This window comes from Camellia sinensis, chromosome 8 (assembly GCF_055761805.1).
Source record: "Camellia sinensis isolate YWXY chromosome 8, ASM5576180v1, whole genome shotgun sequence".
Taxonomy (NCBI): domain Eukaryota; kingdom Viridiplantae; phylum Streptophyta; class Magnoliopsida; order Ericales; family Theaceae; genus Camellia; species Camellia sinensis.
Genome location: NC_138968.1, coordinates 113,539,166 through 113,555,781, shown reverse-complemented (window position 1 = coordinate 113,555,781; position 16,616 = coordinate 113,539,166). Strand labels below are relative to the sequence as shown.

At 37.5% G+C, this 16,616-nt stretch overlaps 1 long non-coding RNA gene across 1 annotated transcript; it reads right to left on the bottom strand.

Moving 5' to 3' along the window:
- Window positions 1-254: 254 nt before the first annotated feature.
- LOC145797046 (uncharacterized) lies at window positions 255-3,684 on the bottom strand. Its single transcript, XR_014338006.1, has 3 exons — window positions 3,577-3,684; window positions 1,949-2,664; window positions 255-1,857 (listed from the first exon to the last, which is right to left on the bottom strand). It is a non-coding gene; the product is annotated as an uncharacterized LOC145797046 (long non-coding RNA).
- Window positions 3,685-16,616: the final 12,932 nt, after the last annotated feature.

Sequence of the window (16,616 nt, the reverse complement as noted above, 5' to 3'; positions counted from 1 at the left end):
GCAATTCTGATCAACCAAACATACAAATATAAAATAAAATAAAAAAAATCAGTCAAACGTACAGTGGAAAAAAATTTGTCAATGAGGAAATTTCCGGTTTATACATAAGTTCCTATAGCACCATCTCATGTTCCAACAAATCATAAACAAAGTAGCTATTGTCAAGCTCTGTGAATCACAAAAACCTATTCCAAAAGTGATTTTAAACCCCTCTCCCCTCTCCCGCCCCCCCTCCAAAAAAAAAAAAACAACAATGAATCAAAAACAAGTTCATGTGCACTATCTTAAGTTGTGAATCACAAAAACCTATTCCAAAAGAGAAACTTCACAGTTCACAAAGCATGACAATGAATCAAAAACAAGTTTGTAGCATCTATTCATCAAGCTTTGTAGTAACACTTTGCTCTCCATGATCATCAAGAATTGTTTGGATTGTGCTATCTTCCGACATAGGTGAAGAACTTGCAAACAAAAGAAATTAATATACAACAAAACAAATCACATCAAATATTTACAAACAAAATAAAAAGCTAAAAATTAATTTTATTAAATAAATAAAATATTAGTTTGCTTACCTTTAATTTCACTCCATAACCAATTTTGAGCACACATTAATGCCTCTAAGGTCTTCAGATGAAGTCGATTATGGTGTGGACTCAACAATCTCCCAATAGTGCTAAAAGCTAGTTCGGAAGCCATGGTTGACACGGGAATAGCCAACACGTCCCTTGCAATGAGTTGCAAAGTAAGATACTGAAGCCCATTACTTCTCCACCAACTCAAAATATCAAAATCTGTGGTTCTTGGCAATACTCCATTCTCAATGTAATGATCCAACTCTAATTTCACGTTCACACTTGCTCTACTACCACTACTAACAAACAAATCAAAGCTGGAAATGAGTCTTTGGTAGTAGATTGAGAGTTCTCTGTCCTAGAAGATGAAGAATTGACACAACTTGATATTGCTTCTTTAACCATCAACTTTAAATTATACTCCTCAAGCAAGTTACAACAAATTACCCTAATCTTCTCAATTTCTTCAAAAGCCTGAACGCCATAAATTTTAGGGTAAAACCACTTCAACAACTTCATCTTATATCTAGGATCTAAGGCAGTTGCCACACCCATAATACCATGAATCACCTTCCAATAGCAATCAAATTTTTCCAACATACGTGATGCCATCGACTTAACAAATTGATTTTCACAAGTGAGCCATTCAGACAATGCAATTTTTAATTCACACACCTTTGGAAAGTACATGTTAGCAATAGGGTAGGTAGTGCTAGAAAACACTTCAGTCACATTATAAAATAACTCTAACCTCTCATAAATTTGTTTGGCCATCTCCCACTCAAGCTCACATGGCATGCAATTTTAAGATGAATCACGTTGTCTAAGTAAAAAAAAAAAGACATCCTTATAAATTAAGGCAATAGAAATCATCAAATATGTAGAGTTCCAACAAGTCTTACAATCAAGAATAAACTCTTTTGAGCATGCAACATGCAATTGTTTAGTTGTTTCCTCAAATTTTTGTTTCCTCTTTGGTGATCCTGTCCAATAAACTACATTATCACGAACCTTCTCAATACCATCATCAATAACGGCCAAACCATCTTGGACAATCAAATTAAGGATATGTGCAGCACAACGCATATGCAACAATGATTCATTAAGGATGAGTGGGCTCCCTTGGAGCTGGTCCAAGAGAATTTTTATCATGGCATCATTCATATTACAATTATCCATCATCACTGTAGACAACTTTCCATCAACATTCCATTCTAACATGCAATTTAGAAGAACCTCAGAAAGAACTTCCTTTGTGTGCGGAGAAGGTACATAAATAAACCTAAAATAAATAATTAAATTAAAAAGTTAAAATAAAACAAATAAAATATGAATGACTAAATAGTTCAAATGCACTTAAAAGAAATATGTACCTCATAACTTGGCTTTTCAAAGTCCACGAGCCATTAATGTAGTGGCCTATGACAACCGTGAACCCTCTTTTTTTGTTATTTGAAGTCCACATATCAGTTGTGATTGCAATTCTACTTGAATTTTTTTCAACTTTCATCAGAGTCTTCCATTTTTCATGATAATAAATCTTCAAAATGTCCCTCTTCAATGTGTTTCTAGAAATCATCTAAAATGACGGTTGAAGAGAATTTACAAGTTTTTTAAAGCCAATGTGTTCAACCATTGTAAGAGGATACTCATGTAATATGACCATATTAGCAAGCTCCTTCCTTGATATGTCTTAATCAAAATGATAGGGGTTTAGACTCACTTTACCATCAGCCTTTTTCTGTTCCTTCACCAAGATTTGTTGCATCAAATCCCCAATATCTTTAAAATTCCGCTTTGGACATTTTTTTGAAATGTTCACGCATGCAAATGGCTACTCCCTTGTCTGCTTTCCCCCAAATACAATTTCTTACAGTAATTACATTTTGCCTTATCTTTCTTATCAATCTTTCGCTTCTTGAAGTGTTTCCACACCGTCGATGTTGTTCTCCTTGTAGTAGGACTTTCTTCGCCATCATTGAGAGGCTTTGAAATTGAATCATCCACCAAGACTGGAAATTGAGAGGACTGGCCATCCACCAACATTGGATCACCTTCGTGACTTTGGTCTTGGTCACTCATTTTTTTTCTTTGAATAAGCAAGATTTAGAGAGTTTCAAAATAATGTGAGAAACAATATATTTGTTAGATATCAGTTTAAAAAAAAAGTGAGATTAATGAAAGAAAAAAAATGCCCAAAATACCTACAAACATGCAATTAAATTTAAATAAACTTCTTCCATCATATCCATTACTACACAGTTGAAGAATAAATGCAATACTAACCAAAATGTCCAAAATACTTTAACATTTTCCTATTTAATCTCACACCCAATGACCTCCATATATATAAGTAAATAAAAAAGTTTTTGGACCAAAAATAAAAAATAAAAGAGTTTTATAGATCACCATAAATACTAATAAAATGCAGTAACCTTTTGCTGTTATATACGTACATACACACACACACATATATCTATCTATCTATACTATTATAAAGTGAACAGGAACTTTGGTGTCCTGAAGCTTTACTCTCCTCATGCCATGTGGTAGTATTTTTTATTTTTTAAAAAAAAGTTAAACAAAGAGATGGGCAAGACTTGAACCCATGACCATTTAAGTACGAAGACTCATACCACTTAAACTAAGTACACATTATAATATTAATTTCATTATTATTTTTTTTTATTCTTACTTATTTAAATTGCACACACATCGTGTGTGCCACCCACTAGTATATATATATATGCATACATCGAAAATAAAATATAGATAATAAGAAAAATCACAATAGAAAGAAGTTAACTTAAATAATCTATGATTGAGATAGTATACGAATATATATATATATATATATATATTATATTTACAGAGAGAGGGGAGAGAGAGAGTAAAGAATATATATACAGAACTTAAAAGAATTTAAAATAAAACCCACTTTAAGAACTTAAAATAATCTATGATTGAGAGAATAGAAAAATATAGCATTGCAATAGTATACCTGTAGTATTTTTGTAGTCAAGAGAAGTGAAGCAAATCTTCATGTGAGAAATTGAGAGAAAGACCAACAGGAAGTTCAAACAGCAGAGTAGAGTAAAGCAAATTAGGGTTTCTTATGTGTAATAAATAAAGGGGGCTTTTTATATATAAAACAGAGCTGAGACATTTAGTATTCTTTATTTATTTTATTATTTTATTATTTTATATTAAATACATATTATTTATTTATATATTATTAATTATATCGGGTTGGGTTTGAATTGGGGGAGGTCATACCCACCCCCGTCCCACCCCCACTTCAGGTGAGCAAAATGTAATCCACCTCCGCCCTGCATAAGTGTCGAGTTGGGTAAAACCCGCCCCATTCGAGGTAGGTATGAACGGGACCCCACGGGTCAAGATAAAAAGACCAACCCTATGTTTAGGGTCCCTTTCAACCTATTGGCTCTACTTCCACTTATAAATACTATGTGTTGTTTGTTGATATTTACTTTCGATTTACTTGGCTTTATCCTTTGAGCTATAAAAGTGAGGTTTACTCCAAGTTCTTAGAGTTTAAATCATTTCCTAAGAAACGGTTTGGATTTCCTCTAAAAATACTTAGGATAGATGGTGGAGGAGAATTTATTAATCATCAAATGGAGCATTTTATTAAAACAAATGGCATCTTGCATCAACAATCTTGCCCTCATACACTCTTTTAGAATGGTGTAGCTGAGAGGAAACACATGCACATTACAAAAACTGTTACTGCTCTTTTCTATCAGTCTTTTTTACCTCTCACCTACTGTTTTAATGCTATTGCCAATGCCACTTTTCTTATTAACAGGCTTCCTAGTGCTTTCATTTCTCATGCCTCTCATTTTCAACTTTTGTTTCACACTATTCCAGATTTTTCTTCGCTTAAGGTGTTTGGTTGCCTTTGCTACCCTTGGCTTCGATTTTCTTCCACTCATAAGCTACAACCTAAGTCTAGCCCTTGTGTCTTTTTAGGTTACCATCCATCCATTAAAGGTTACAGGTGCTTAAATATGCAAACTGGTCAAACTCTTATTTCTAGACATGTTGTTTTCTATGAAACAATTTTTCCTTTTTTTCAGTCTTTTACTTCATCTACTCAACCTACTCTCTGTTCCTTCTTTTGGCCTTCTTCTCCATCTTCTTCTTCTCCTAGGTTTATTCCTTTACAAGCTCTGTTTGCACCTAATTCTGTTATTTCCTCTCCACAACAGCCTACTCAACTGCCACAATAGTCTCAGCATCCTCAGCTGCCTCAACAACCACAGAAACCTCAGCTGCCTCAGTTGCCTCAACAGCCACAACAACCTCAGCAGTTTCCGACCCTGCTCCTTCTTCTCATCCCAGTTTAGTACACTAGTTCCCTATCCCTATTAATTTTGTTTCTATTCATTTAGGCCATCTTTCTGTTTTAAAGTTTCAGCATCTTAAGAAGCTTTTGAATGTACTTATAGGTTCTAATAAAACTTCATTTTCTTGTATTGATTGTTCTATGTCTAAAAGTCATTGGTTTCCTTTCAAATTGTCTAATTCTCATGTTAATCAACCATCAGCTCTTATTCATAGTGATGTTTGGGGTCCCTTTCAACCTATTAGCTCTACTTCTATTTATAAATACTGCTTCTTTTGTCCCAAAATATTAGTCTCTTATTCTATTTTTCATTGTCCTAAAATATTAGCCCCTTTTCAAAAATCAAGGACTAAAATAATATAAATTTCATATTTTACCATTCTTTTAAATTCATTAACAACACAAAAACTACAATTATGACAATTGATATTCTCCAAAAAATATACTATCAAAGGATAATTTGGAAATCATTTTTTTTAAAGTGCAATAATGATACTACCAAAAAAAGTTTGATTTCTCGAAATGGACTATTATTTTTGGACGGAGGAAGTATGTGTTGTTTGTTGATGATTACTATCGATTTACTTGGCTTTATCCTTTGAGCTATAAAAGTGAGGTTTACTCTAAGTCCTTGGAGTTTAAATCTTTTGCTGAGAAACAATTTAGATTTCCCTTAAAAATACTTCGGACAAATGGTGGAGGATAATTTATTAATCATCAAATGGATCATTTTATTAAAACAAACGACATCTTGCATTAACAATCTTGCCTTCATACACCCTCTCAGAATGGTGTAGCTAAGAGGAAACACAGGCACATTACAAAAACTGCTATTGCTCTTCTCCATCAGCCTTCTTTAGCTCTCACCTACTGGTTTGATGCTATTGCCACTGCTACTTGTCTTATTAACAGGCTTCCCAGTGCTTCCATTTCTCATGCCTCTCATTTTCAACTTTTGTTTCATACTATTCCAGATTTTTCTTTACTTAAGGTGTTTGGTTGCCTTTGCTACCCTTGGCTTCGATTTTCTTCCACTCATAAGCTACAACCTAAGTCTAGCCCTTGTGTCTTTTTAGGTTACCATCCATCCATTAAAGGATACAGGTGCCTAAATATGCAAACTGGTCAAACTCTTATTTCTAGACATGTTTTCCATGAAACAGTTTTTTCCTTTTTCTCAGTCCTCTACATCACTTACTCAACCTGCTCTCTATTCCTTCTTTTGGGCTTATTCTTCATCTTCTTCTTCTCCTAGGTCTATTCCTCTACAGCCTCTATCTACACCTAATTCTGTCATTCCTTCTCTACAAAGCCTTGGCAGTCTGCTCAGCTGCCATACCAACTGCCACAGCTGTCTCAGCAACCTCAGCAGCCATAACAGTTTCCTGACCCTACCCTTTCTTCTCATCCCAGTTTAGTACACCAGCTCCCTATCCCTATTAATTCTGTTGCTATTCATTTACCTTTTCTTGTCCCATCTTCTACTTCTAACAGTCATAACATGCGAACTAGAACCAAATCTAAACTCTCCAGTTCTCACCCTTCCTCTTCTTGTTTTCTTATTTCCATTCTTTCTTATGATTCCTCTACTGAAGTCTCTCTTACAAATCAGCCCTTACCTCTCTTGTTTGGTTTCAAGCCATGTTAGATGAATATTCTGCCTTGGAAATGCAACACACTTGGTCCTTGGTTCCTCTTCCATCTGTTAAACAAGCCATCGGTTGTTAGTGGGTTTTCAAACTTAAGAAAAAATTCTAATGGAACTGTGGCTCGACATAAAGCCAGACTTGTTGCTAAGGGATTTCTTCAAGAGCATGGTATTGATTTTCAAGAAACTTACAATCATGTTGCTAAACAGCCCACAATCAGAATTCTTTTATGTTTGGCTTTGCATTCTAACTGGTCTTTAAAGCAATTGGACATCTCTAATATAGCGATTCTGGTATAGACCCGACCCATTTGATGTTCCGGATTCGGGTTTCATTATCTTATATGGTTGTTCATGCTTTGTTTCTCCTTATTCCTCATTGAGTTTGATTATTGGAGTGTCTCGGTTGCATTTGGAGCAGATTGGTAGCTTATTTATTTATTTTTTTTTATATAAAAAAAATTATTATTACCTAGAATTTTGCCTCTTCGCTTAAGCGGTGAGTCTTGCGCTCGAGCGGTCTTTGTGAACTCCCAGTACTTTTGCAGGTCTACAGAGATACTGGGAGATGGTATTCATCGCTCAAGTGGTGTTAGCTTGAGCGGTCGTTCTTGTACTAGAGCGATGGTTCTCCGTCTGTAAAATTTTTGAGAGTTTGTATTCTTCGCTTGAGCTGTCTCACTTATTATGTCTAGTCGCTCGGGCAACACTTCTTGAGCTTGAGTTTTCTGTGCGTATATCATAGCTTAGGAGGAACTTAGAGCTGAAGGCTTCTTTTTGATTATCTGATGTATTTGTTTTGTACAAGCCAAGGGCTTTTAACTGTATTGAATTTTAAATCCATCTTTGTTGTAACCAAGCATTGTATTGGGAAGTTGTAAGCCTTTAAGGCATTTATTGTCAGTTTAACTTTTATTTCATATTTCTCATTATGACACATGCTATGGATTCAGGGTTAAGACTTATGAATGTAAAATTGCATGTGTTATCTTTTGTATATCTAAATCATATGAAATGGAAGGACATAATAATAAGAATTCTTGTCATTTATTTATTATTGAGAAAATAGTTTATTATCATTTATTTTGGGGTGTTACAACTTGGTATCAGAGCGTATCAGGTTTGAATACTTTGGGTACGTGGGAAGTGGTTCTTACCACAATGGGTTTGTCTTGTTTGATAAGGATGTTTGTATATTCGATATGCTATGTGATAACACGTTTATGTGACTAAGTAGGTACGGAATTTAATTTCAAAGATATTGATTGGGTCTACAAGCTTCTAAGTTTCTAGAAGTCATGTTAGAAGAACATTTGATCACCGCTATTTCTAACTAGAACTCTTGCAACGTCGCAAGACGATCCTTATCTAGAAAGGAAGTTCATATGTGTTTATGTGATTATGTGCTTACGTGAAGTGAATTATCTGTTGTCCATTGCATTAGGACGCGAGTGAGTTAGATTCGACGCATTTGTAAATGTGCTAATCTCTTGTGTTACCTCTATTAGGATGTCAGGATGTAGACAGGGTGGTGATAGGCGTGCTAGGCCTAGACGGCAGGAAGTACCGTTATCAGATGAAATTTCGGCCCAAGAAGAGGGAGTTGGTCAGGCCAATGTGGCTAAACCAGTTGGCTAGTAGGCCATGAGCGCTTTAGCCCGTAAGATGGCCAGAGCTTTGTGGGAATCCATGGACATTCTCAGAACTGAGAATCAAGTCCAGGCCCAGATTGCTGAGGCAGGGCCGTCATTCTTGAAGAGGGAGTTCTTCCGGTCTAATCCGAATGAGTTTTTGGGTGATCCTAAGAAGCCACTGAAGGCGAATGAGTGGCTGGAACAGATAGTGAAGACATTCGAGATGCTTGGCATTGAGGATGATGGTTTGAGAGTGACCTTGACATCCTTATAACTAAAAGGAGATACGAGTTAGTGGTGGAAGTATGTGCGTGGGCGCATTTGAGTGACTTGGGAGGTTTTCGTCAATGCCTTCCAGGACAAGTTTTTACCTCCCACTGCTAGAGAGAAATTGAGAGAGCAGTTCTTGAAGCTCAAACAGTTGAATACACCGATGGCCAAGTTTGAGACTATTTTTACCAGTTTGTTGAGGTTTGCACCGGAACTCATGACAATAGAGGAACATCGTTGTATAGAGTTCGAGAAGAGATTGAGGACCGGACTTATTTTCAAAGTGGTTGGGTCCATGATTAGGGACTATGGACACCTTGTGGAGGCGGTGATGGCTCATCTTGAGACCGTGGTTCAAATGGAGGAGGAGCGGATGAGGGGCTCTAAGAGGAGTCAAGAGGTTTAGGGGGAGGCTTGAGACAGTAAGAGACAGAGGGGTTCTATCCCACAGGAGTACTAGGGAGCACAGTCTAGGTCCACTTTTCTTGTATCGAGTTCTGGGTCAGGGAGAGGTGGTCAGGGAGGGATCACTTGTTTCAAGTGTGGCTAGTCGGGTTACAAGTCAGTAGTTTTCTCGCAGAAGGGATGAGGGCAACAACCTGCACTGTCTGCGACTCGTTTTCAGAGCTAGAGTTAGAGGAGAGGGCAGCCGCCTACGTGCTATCAATGTGGGTAGTTAGGGCACGTAAATAGTTAGAAGTGGCTCGATTAGCATCTCCACTCAAGGTAAAGTCACCGGTTGGTGGAGAGGTTGTGTTGGACCAGGGATATCGGGGTTATGAGATAGAGGTTGTCGGTCGGCGACTTTCTTTTGCATTTATATTGATTGATATGTCGAGTTTCGATGTTATATTGGGCATAGATTGGTTGTCATCTTATCGGGCTGTTATAGACTGTTACTATCAGAGGGTTACTGTATGTACCTCAAGTGGTGACTGTTTTTATTTCTTGGGGGACCGAGTTGATAGAGCTTTATTACAAGTGTGTGATCATCGTAGTCGGGGTGAGCTTAGTCTCTTTCTTGCTACATTCTTGGGTGTTAAGAGTGATGTAGTTCGAGTTAAGTTGCCGATGGTGGTTTGTGAATACCCAAACGTCTTTCCTAAGGATCTCAATAGTTTGCCACCTCATCGTGAAATAGAGTTCTCTATTGATTTAGTGTCTGGCACGACATCAATTTCTATGGCACCATATAGATTTGCACTCGCCGAGTTGAGTGAGTTAAAGGTTCAACTCCAAGAATTGTTAGATAAGGGTTTTATCCTCCCTAGTACATATCCTGGGGAGCACCGACTCTCTTTGCTAAGAAAAAGGATGGCGCGTTGCAACTTTGTATTGATTACCGAAAGTTGAACCGTGTAACTATTAACAACAAGTACCCACTACCTTGCGTAGATGATTTGTTTGATCAGTTGAAGGGGTCTTGTTGTTTCTCTAAGATATACTTGAGATCGGATTATCACTAGTTGAGGGCAGGGGAGAAGGATATCCAGAAGATGGCATTCCGTATGTGGTATGGCCATTATGAGTTCCAAGTGATGCCTTTTGGGCTAACCAATGCATCTGCTTTGCTTATGGACTTGATGAACCGAATCTTTCATGAGTTCCTAGAATGTTTTGTGGTTGTCTTTGTTGATGACCTCTTGATTTACTCACCCTCTAAGGAGGAGCACGAAGAACACTTACGAGTTGTACTTGAGTTGTTTAGAGCTCACAAATTGTATACTAAGTTCGGGAAGTGTGAATTTTGGTTGAAATAAGCGAAGTTTTAAGGCCATGTGGTGTCCAGAGAGAGAGTGACTGCGGACTCTTCCAAGATATAAGCCGTGTAAGATTGGGAACAACCTAAAAATACCTTTGAGATTCGTAGTTTCTTGGGGGTGGTCGGATATTACCGTTAGTTTGTGAAAGATTTCTCTAGATTAGCCTCACCATTGACTAGGCTTACAAGGAAGGAAGTTAAGTTTGTATGGAATGAGACTTGTGAGAAGTCATTTCAAGAGCTTAAGGTTAGACTTACCACAGCTCCAGTGTTGATTATTTCAGAGAGAAGTTTGGGCTATTCTGTGTATTGTGAAACATCTCGGGAAGGTTTGAGTTATGTCTTGATGCAAGAGGGGAAGGTAGTAGCTTATGGCTTACATCAATTGAAAATACACAAGAGAAACTATCCTACTCACGACTTAGAGCTAGCGGCTATGATATTTGCTTTGAAGATTACGAGGCATTATCTTTATGGTGAGAAGTTTGAGGTGTTTTCTGATCACAAAAGTCCGAAGTACATGTTTTCATAAATAGATCTAAATTTAAGGCAGAGAAGTTGGATGGAGTTTATGGAGGATTACGACTTTGAGTTGCATTACCATCCCAGGAAAGCCAACGTTGTGGCTGATGCCTTGAGTAAGAAGTCCTTTAGCAATGCAGCTAGTATTGCCATTCAAAATGGGAGATGTTGGGTGCCATTGGCGAATTCGACCTGCATATTGGCAAGTCTGTTAAGTCGGCTACTTTGTTTACTATAGTTGTACAACCTATACTTGTGAACCGAGTTATAGAAGCACAATGGGGTGATCCAGAAGTAGAATTTATTCGGAAGAAGATCTTTAGTGGAAACGTAGAAAGTAGCTTGAACGTGTATTCTGACTCGAGTGTTAGATACCTTGACAGTTTTCTCGTGCCGGAGTCTTGTCGAAAGGAGGTTCTTCGAGAGTTTCACTATTTACACCTTGCGGTACATCCGGGAAGCACAAAGTTGTATCACGACCTTAGTCGCCAGTTTTGGTGGAAGGAGATGAAGAAGGATGTAGCCGTGTTTGTATTGAGGTGCCTTACTTATCAATAAGTGAAGGCCGAGCATCAGAAGCCAACGGGTTTATTGCAACCTTTGTCTATAGCCGAGTAGAAATGAGAGCATGTCATGATGGACTTTGTTGCAGGTCTTCCGAGGACTCAACGGGTAATGATGCCATTTGGGTGATCTGTAGCTCGACTTTTCGCGCTTCTTCGGAAGACGATAAGCCCTGCAGTATCGGACTCCCACGATTTTGAATCTGATCTTACAAGTGCAATGTAAAATAGATAAACACCAAAGAGTCCAAATCCAACAAATCTTTTGGAAAATCAATTTTGAATCAAATTGCCAAAAATGGACTGTTTTACCAGATACAGAGTCGCCACCTAAATATTTTATTTTGGAAAATTTAAGAAACCTATGACTCGTGCCAAAGGCCACATGTCCATTATCACCAAGATTGTCCCGGCTCCGGAACTTAGGTACGAGAGGGAAAAATCATGAATTAAGCACCCCCGCTCGCCCGATCAAAGATCGGCCTTTACTAATTATGATGTAATTCTTATTTACATTATATGCTCTTGTTCCGAATATTAGACTAGCATTACTATGTGATGCGCACACAAGTATATACTAATTTTCAAAAATTGGAACATTTGATTTCAAGTTTGTTTTTGAAAACTGTTGTGAATGTGCCATTTGAAAAAGTGAACTCATATGTACTTTGATCAAACTATTCCAGTTTAAGAAATTAGCCTTCATTCATAGGCATTCAGACAATTTATCAATTAAGCATTTATCCTCATGGCAAGCATGCTAGACATGGCAACACTAACATATAATGCAATATGCTAAAACAAAGAAAAGCTCACCTAGTACTCCAAGGCAAGCCAAAAAGATAAAAATATTAGAAAAATGCTTGATCCTAACTATGCAATATGCCTAATGCAACACATGCAATATGCAAATACTAGGCTCGACTACTAATATGGCACATGAATCAATTTAATAGCATGCTGTCTAAGTACGTATTCAAAGAGGCATTTAACTAACGATGCAAGTTAGAATGATGCGCTGAGCCTCAATGCATGCAAGACAAATGAATGCAAGGCATGCGAGATGCTAAACAAAACATGATGCCCTAAACTAATCATCATAAGCAGGTAAATAAAAGAGAGAAAGACGTGGGGTTGGAAGACATACACATTATTACAACATTTGCGCCCTCACGTAGGAGGATCCGAATAAACTAACTAGCTAAGCTAATTACTATGAATTACAAACCGAATGAAATAATCAAATAAACTAGCTAATTAATTATTACAACAAATTCAAACTAAATAATGAATTACAAATTAACTAATTAAACAAGAATACAAAGTTTAGAGAAGTATTAAGCTAATTACTCTAACTACTCTGCCTCGATAAACGAGAAATGCTCATGCATGCACGGATTTCCACCTGAAAAAGCCACTATTCTGCTGCCAGAAAGCCTCTGTTGCACAATTACAACACTTGCACTATTTTTCACCTCAAAACCAACTCTATTCCATCTCAAAAAAAGCCACTACTGGGTTTTACAAAGGTGGCCGACAAGCTATAAATGGTGGCCTGCCGGCTACAAATAATGGACTGCCAGCCACTGATGCTTGGTTTTTCCTGCTGTAACAGAGAGCAAACAGAGCAAGAACAGGATATTTTCAAGGGTTGTTTGCATAACTTACCCATCTTTATCATCAAACAGCTCAAAGAAGTGGTAAACCTGATTCACAAACCATAAATGGATAAAATTTCATTGCATGATGGCCTATGAACCAAAGTGTGCAAGTTCAATAAATACAACAAATAAAGACTCTTAAACCTCCTCCCTATCATGGATTGATCAAGAGAAGTGGTCGACAATGACTCTTGAACCGTTTACATCACTAACAAGTATGAAATGATTTAAGATTCAAGGGTTCAATTAACATCCGATTGAACCCTAACCAAGTTATTATCTTGCATCATTTTTTTAGTCCTCATTTTATTACTCCATTTTAAATTACCAACCATTCCTTAGTAAAGTAAGTCCAAATGTGAGCTTTAAGTCCTCTAATGGAAAGAAGCATCAAACCAAGAGTTGTTTTAGGTATGAGAGAAGTGTCATGTCGTTGGTAATGAACCCCCAAAGGGATTAAACTTTTAAGCACAAGACCTCAATCTCAAGCTTTAAACAAGCAACTAGTTTGAACCAACTTTCAAAGCAAAGCAAAAGCCAAGAAATGAGGGAGGTTGCAGAAGTGATTAGAGGTGATCACAAGTATGGAAAGCCATAAACAAATGCTATCAACTCAAATAGGATGGTGGCTAAGGCCTAAACCACCAAGCCTATGAGGACAATTACACTACAAGCATGCAATAGAAGGCTCAAATGCAATGAACAACCAAAAATAGTCCTAAAATAGTGCTAAATCAGTCCTAAAACATGCTGAAATTAAGACAAAAATAGCTAGAACAATAAGCTAAAACATGGAGCTATATAAGTTAGTAAACAAGACACGAGGAGGGGAGACTACCCCCTCCATTTTTGGACTTCAAAACAACATTTTAGCCATTGAAAAAGCTTTGAAAATTAGTATTTCAAAGCTCAAAAAAAAAGTGGACAAAGAGATGGGAAACACAAGTGTAAAGGCTTAGGAGACAAGGTGTAAAGAAGGGTGGTTAACCCCTCTACCTTTAATAGCCTTAAACCACAAGCTTCATCCCATAAAAACAGTCCAAAAATAGTTCAAAAACAGCAAGAAAAGATGGGAGAGAAATAGTGCAAAGGAGCTAGTAGTTATACCTCTTAAAGAGGAATAACACTTTTGTTCACAAACCAACAAGTTCTCACTCTCAAGGGCTGAAATTTGGACTCAATAATCTCAGCAAGAAGTGCTCCAATATTGGTTTAGGAAGTGTAAAGAGAGAGTGTATATGTTGTAAGATAGAGATAGAGAGAGAATCTCAAGTATTGGCCCTTTTGGAAATTTTTGTAACCTTAAATCAAGAAGGAAGGCCTGGTATATATAGAAAAACAACCCTTTAGGTCGAAAATATCCATATAGGAATAGCTAGAGCTTTTGGGGGATAGCTGGCCAAAAATATCTGTGTTTTTCACAAGTGGTCGACAGGCTAGAAATGTGAATTGCCGGCTACAAATGGTGGCCTGCCGGTCACAAAAATTTGCTTCCAAGCCTGAGTTTAAACAGACATATCTCCTTCATTCGGACTCATTTTAGGTTATTCTTGAGTCTAAATTGAAACCCCGGAAGTCTACTTTCTAATGTTAGTAGCCTCACATATAAATTCCAAGTGTGAAAAAATATATGCCTATTTTAGTAAAAGTTGCTCATTTCTATCTTAATCGAATGGATACCTAATTTTAAACGGCCATATCTCCCTCACCCAGACTCAGATTTACGAGATTCTTGAGTCTAAATTGAAGCCCCGGAAGTCCACTTTCCAATGGTAGTGGACTCACAACTAAATTCTAAGTGTTCAAAGAGATAGGTCTAATTTAGTGAAGGCTGCTTAGTTTTCTCTTAACGGTTTCATGCTCAATCATTTCCCTAACTTGTTTTCCTCTATCCCGTCCTACTTTCTTCAAATCCAACCTATAAATAAGAAGTTTTAAAGGGTTTTCAAAGAGTTCACCTATCTTCCATTTATTTTCACTTTGTCCTTACTCGGTTTATCGAAAAGTGTAATTTTTAACAAAATGCGAGTCTCGGAACATCGTAGAAACATTTTCAAAAATATTTTGAAAGAGAGGGCTTTAAGGTCTAAAATAGTTTTAGTCAAAAATGGGGTGTAAGGTTAGGATTTAGAAGCTCTTCTTGCTGAAGAAATCGAATGTTTGTACAACATAACTTTCATCATCGAGTGATCAACCTGAGGTGCCCAAGTTTTAAGGGCGGTAAAAAATGGGGTGTCTACAAGTGATTGTTAATCGATTGACTAAGTTAGCGCACTTTATACTTATACACACGAGTGACTCGGTAGATTATCTAGCCGATCTGTATATTTGGAACATAGTTCGACTTTATAGGGTCTCTGTGAACTATTGTCTCAGATAGAGATCCACGTTTTACGGCTCGGTTATAGCAGAGCCTATAGAATTCTTTAGAAACTAGACTGACATTTAGTACAGCCTATCATCCTCAGACTGACAGGCAGTCAAAGCGTACCATTCAAATTCTAGAGGATATGCTTCGGGGTTGTGTTCTTGACTTTAAGGGGTCATGGGAGAGGCATTTACCTTTAATGGAGTTTGCCTATGACAATAGCTTCCAATCGAGTATTGACATGGCACCATTTGAGGCCTTATACGACCGACCATGTAGATCTTTTGTGTGTTAGGCCGAGATGGGTGATACACCTATGATAGATCCTGAGTTAGCCCGAGAAACGACATAGAAGGTTGTGCTTATTCATAAGAGGTTGGTTACGGCTCAGAGTCGCCAGAAGAGCTGTGCCGATTGTAGGAGGAGACCATTATCATTTGAAGTGGGAGATCACGTCTTTTTGAAAATATCATCTAGATAGGGTTTTATGAGGTCTGATAAGGTTTGGAATGAGCGGGAAGTTATCTCCTAGATTTATTAGGCCCTTTGAAATCCTAGAGCGGATGGGGGAGGTAGCATATCGTTTGGCCTTGCCATCATAGCTTTTCGGGGTTCATGATGTGTTTTATATCTATATGCTTCAAAAGTATGAGCCAAATCCATCACACGTGTTGGATTGGACCGAGTTAGAGGTTGATGACGATGACTCGTATGAGGAGAGACCGGTTAGAGTTTTAGATACTCGAGACCAAGTTTTGCATGGCAAGACAATTCCTTTAGTAAAGGTGTTGTGGCGACATCACGGGATTGAGGAAGCAACTTGGGAGCATGAGTTGGAAGTCCGTGAGAAGTATCCGGACCTATTTGTTGATGTTTGAACTTGTATTGAAAATCTTGTCTTGCTTAGTTAATATAAACAATGTATATGTTTTGGAAATGTGAATCGTATATTCAGTAATGAGCACGTGTTTATCATGGTGATGAGAATGAATGACCGGTGGATAGTCATGGGGATGAAATTGATTTACTATCATTGTTATAATTGGTTTAATCATGGTTTCATCGTTGATTTAAAATTTCGGGGATGAAATTCCTTAAGGAGAAAGGTTATAGCGATTCCAGTGTAGACCCGACCCATTTGATGTTCTGGATCTGGGTTTCATTGTCGTATATGGTTGTTCATGCTTTTTTTCTCCTTATTCCTCATTGAGTTTGGTTATTGAAGTGTCTCGATTGCATTTGGA